This window comes from Gossypium arboreum, chromosome 2 (assembly GCF_025698485.1).
Source record: "Gossypium arboreum isolate Shixiya-1 chromosome 2, ASM2569848v2, whole genome shotgun sequence".
NCBI classification, from domain to species: Eukaryota; Viridiplantae; Streptophyta; class Magnoliopsida; order Malvales; family Malvaceae; genus Gossypium; species Gossypium arboreum.
The window spans coordinates 71542759-71548010 of NC_069071.1; the positions used below are offsets into that span (position 1 = coordinate 71542759).

Genomic DNA, 5252 nt, shown 5'->3' on the forward strand with positions numbered 1-5252 from the left:
TTGTTGAGGATTAGAATAATAATATTGAGTTTTTTTTATTTTTTTTAAGAACAATTCAAGTTAATATAAAATCGAAATCATACTTTATGATTCAGTAACAAAAAATGGTGAACATAGTGAGGTAACAATATTAAATTTGATCTCGATCAAAAAAAATTAAATTAAGTAAGAGGATTTCAATAATAATGGGTTAACGGGTTAATGATGAGGGTTACTCAATAAAAAGTGTTAGTAGGCTCAAGGGGGTTCACTAAGGGTTTAATTATGTGGGACGGCTCTTTATGGAGTAAGTGGGTTAAATCCTAAGTGCCTTTATCATCTCAGTATATCGAAATCATACGTGTGATCTCAACATGTATAACCGAAACAAGTTCTAGAATAACAGTTCAATGTTGACATACTTAAACTGTAAAAGAAGTGAGCAAGAAAGAAAACTATATGCTCAAAAGGCTCAAAAATCACACCAAAAATTTGGGTTTGTGATGCCATTCCTGTATACTTAAGATTTTAAGATAATACCTCAATTTAGGAAAATAATCTAAAAAATTTTAGTTCTCAAAATATCAACTTATCATGCTCGATTCTGTAATATCCTATAATCAAATAATCATGCATAATTTCTATAGTCTAATTCATGACATATCAACAATAATTATAGATCAATCAGAATTCATTCAATCAATATTATGAGAAAATCACTTAAGCACAAGACCAAATTCAGGGATTTGAGAATAATGCAAAAAGCATCATGTTCATGTTCACCCCCCACACTTAAGATGTACATTGCCCTCAATGTACAAAGAGAGAATATTCAAAATAAAGAAAATCATAAGAGGGAAAGAGGTGAAACTCCCTGTTATATGGATGCGGAGCTTGATTCTGAGGCTGGGGTGTTTGGGGAAAGTGGTAGATGCCATTATTCGTTGCTAGATGAAGAAATTGGGTCGTTGAACATGGCACTCGTGAGGTATTGTTCCCTATTTGTTTCCTCATTCCGTAAGATATTCCTAGCAGCTTTTGCTTGGAAGTCTGTAGAATCATGAAGAGCTTTATTAAAAGTGGCTGTGGAAGAGAGCGTAGTGGGATTACTTGTTAGAAATACCAGAAAAATGAAGAAAGTAAAATTTACTAATATAGATATGTCATTCAAAAGAAAATAATAAAATTGAAATGAAAATAAAAATAAAAATAAAACTAAAAAGATAGGAGGATTCAATGATCCTCGTCAGTGGGGCCCTCAAGTGGTGGCGCTGGAGCGGTAATGTGAAAGTGCTAGCACAGCTGCTGCATCATGGCCTGCATGTCATCCATCTATCTATCACGTCGTTGATCTCACTCGTGAATCACTCGAACTGTGTAGTGCAATATTGCTCGGAGTGAGCGAGTCGGTCAGAAAAGTGTGCCAATGAAGCAGCCGCATGAACTGGTCGCACCCTAGGTGGCGTGGTAGAAGGCTCCTCGTGCTATTGGGGGACATCATCAGGAACATTCTCAAGATCTTCCTCGTCAATGGCATGAGTGAGACGGTACTGAGGAGGATGAGTCCCACGTTGGCACTCGATCATCCTCATGTGTAACATAGTCGTGATACCTTGAGGGGACATTTGACCTATCGATATTGAGGAGGCTAAAGTGTCTAGCGAGGCGTGTCACATAGGGGCCGATAGAGATTACTCCCTTCCGATGCCACTCGGTCTGATGGCGAATGGCGAAAGCGATGAAGTATGCCAAGTCAGTCACGTGTGCATTCGCCATGCGCCATAAATAGTAGGCATCGTGGGTGTTGATGACGCTGCTGCTCTCTCTCTTTCCGGTCAAGATGTGTGCCAATATGGCATGGAGATAGCGTAGGGAAGGGGCGAGAGCTGAGGCCTTCGAGCGGTTGGGGTCGTAGGTGGAAGAGAGTGGTGCCAAAGCCTTCCAGCACAAGGAGGGAGAAAAGTGGTTATTCCGTGGTAGTCCAGTCATGTCCTCCTCCTCCATAAACTCATCAGTGTAGAATCCCAGAGCGACTCCAAACTCTGGGACACTTATCACGTGAACTAGACCACCTAATCGGAATTGAATGGTGCCAGGGTCATCATTGTTCGTCATCGCCACTTGTAGATGAAAAGTAGAGCATAATTCTAAAGTTAGCTCTAAATAAGTGGGTTCGGTTGTAACACCCCTCGCCAGCATCCGACGCCGGGACGGGGTTCGAGGTGCTACCTGACTTTTACTAACACTTCCATACTAAACAGGGCCATGAAATCTCAAATAATTAAAAACTTTTCTTTTCACATGAAATTTGTCCCTTATGCGAGCTTACGAGGCCCAATACATGCATTCGGGGCGGTTCGGGACCCAATCGAGAACTCATGAAAAACTTAGAAAAATCTCTTGCGTTAAGGCTTCAAACGCCCATGTGCTCGAAGCGTGTGGCCGAAATAGTCTAATTATCAAGCCTTTTGTCACTCTCACACCACATGCATAGATACATACTTATCCAATAACATACAACGTGGCATAAATGAGCACTTAAACATCTACAAACATGATATGCTCAAGTTATTTTCTTATGTAATAAATATTATAGAATTTGCCCATATCATTACCACATACTAGACATAACTATCATTACATCACAGACCATTCATGAAGCATTATTAACTATTTACCAATCACTTAATCCTCGCATTAGTTACTAGCTCATCAATGAATCTCAATTCAATCTCTAGGCATACATGTTGTAAGCCACATCACAAGAAATAATAACATAAATGCATAAGAATAATCATATGGGCCCATAACGTCATTAGCCGACATAGGCCAATTTACATGACTAATACTACCTTAATAACAAGCCAATGCCTTTGGCTAAATCATAATATTACATACTCACATTAAAACCCTATACATGCCATAGACTCGAATCACTTGAGTTTACTTACTCCGATAACGTTAACTCGATAGGGTGATAATATCTCTGACGGCCTCCAACCCGAGCTAACCTGGAACTCTAGAAAACATGGGAAAGAAGGGGGTAAGCTTTCGCTTAGTAAGTTCATATGAAAACAATAAGCAACTCATTAACTTGTTTTATCAATGTTTACAACATATTTTCAAGTTCACTATAAGTTGTCTTTCTGAGCAATGGTCACTAAATTATTTATATCTAGAGCTACGAAACTCCGAATTAAGTTCCGTTAATTTTCCCTGAAACTAGACTTATTTTACTTTCTTCCATAAAATTTCCAGAATTTTTTGTTAAGCCAAATAGTACAGTTTATTAGTTAAAGTATCCCTTGTTTCAGGGTATGACCACTCTGACCCCTGTGCACTACAAACCGAATTTCTCCCTGTAAAAAATTCCAACGACCATGCTGTTTATTTACCATAAAAATAGACTCAATAAGGAATCAATTCATGTAAGGTATAACTCTTAATAATTTTTGTACAATTTTTGGTGAATTTCTAAATTTAGAACAGGGGATCTCGAATTCATTCAGACCCTGTTTTACAAGAATTCAAATATCAAACAATATGGAATTCTTTTTCTTCCTCTGTTTCTTTCATGTAAAAATAGACTCATTAAGATTTAATCTCATATTTTATTCTGCCTCTAACTCATTTTCCACTATTTTTAGTGTATTTTCAAAGTTACACTACTGCAGTAACTCAAATCTGTCAAGGCTAAATTACTCATTCATGATCTTACCACCTTATCGTTGTTGTATCTATTTTCAACCCGAGGGTTAAGTACATACCTGTCCAAAATGTCCATTTCACAATACTTACCAATACGTCACCTACATCTTAAGTGTTCTTCCATTCCACTAGAAATTTTTACCCGTTGAACACATCGGAATATAACTCGGATACATGGATAATTTGCACATAAGTGCCATATTTGTAGCCAAGCTACCATGTAACCCGCCCATAAGTGAACTCGGACTCAACTCAATGAGCTCGGCTGTTCGCATCCATAAGTGAACTCGGACTAAACTCAACGAGTTCGGATGCCTAGTTACATCTCACGAACTCGGACTCAACTCAACGAGTTCGGACATTCCACATCCATAAGTGAACTCGGACTCAACTCAACGAGTTCGGATGCTCAACCATTCTAGTGACATGTCACTTGTATCCTAATCTATTCCTAAGGTTCAAACGGGATTTTCCTATAACACGTCTCCTTGCCATCTTCCGTAAAATACCGAAACCAATACTCGGTAGCACTTTATATTTAACAAATAATACACTTAATTTGCATTTTATTCGAAAATAACCACAAAGCATATATTTCATGATAAGAATCAGCATATCCTATATTTAACATCAATAATTTAAAAATAATAATTATGCTACGTTATTTACACATGAACTTACCTCGATACCACAAATGTGAAAAGGACATACTCGTCCATAAATCGATTTCTTTCCGTTCTAGGTCCAAGTCTCAATTTTCATCATCTATAACATCACATTTAGCCTACCAATCAGACACAATATTCATATGGGTCTAAAAATCATATTTTACAAATTTTCATTTTGACCCCTAAACTTTTGCATATTTGCACTTTTGCCCCAATGCTCGTAAATTAATTTTTATTCAATTTCTATAAGGTTTAAGACATGCTGAACATTTTTCTCTTCTATGGAAACTCCAAATTTTCACTAATTCACACACTTATGACCAATTTGTAACTTTCACAATTTAACCCCTTTTTGACATTTTTACCGAAATTCATTGAATAAAACTCATATTTAACACATCAAACATTCATTATCCACTATAAATCATCAAAACACAACCATATCATGAATGGGTAAATTTTTAAACTCTAATTTCTCTTCAATCAATTGGTAGAAATAGAAAATTTAAGCTTCGGGGATCTCAAAAATACGAAAATCATTAAAAACAGGACAAAAACCGTACCTATATAAGCCATAGAAGCTTGGCTGAATGGAGCTCATCCATGGCTGCCATTTTCAGTTCTTTCCCACGGTTGAAGAAGAAAGAATGGAAAAAAAATGATAGCTTTATCATTTTTGTCTTATTAGATTATTTTAATTAATTTACAAAATTACCCTTTTTATTTCAACCAAATTTCAAAAATACCAAACAAATATCCATTCACTAACTTATTAAAGGAATAATTGTCACATAAGGACTTTCAATTTAAAGCTCATAACAATTAGGCACCTCATATATAAAGAACTCAACTTTTTCACTTTTTACAATTTAGTCCTTTTGACTAAATTGAGTGCTC

General features: G+C 36.5%; 1 long non-coding RNA gene across 1 annotated transcript; it reads right to left on the minus strand.

The window, feature by feature from the left end:
• Positions 1–2726: 2726 nt before the first annotated feature.
• LOC128283708 (uncharacterized) lies at positions 2727–5016 on the minus strand. The gene is made up of 3 exons (XR_008274117.1): positions 4919–5016; positions 4369–4452; positions 2727–2998 (listed from the first exon to the last, which is right to left on the minus strand). It is a non-coding gene; the product is annotated as an uncharacterized LOC128283708 (long non-coding RNA).
• Positions 5017–5252: the final 236 nt, after the last annotated feature.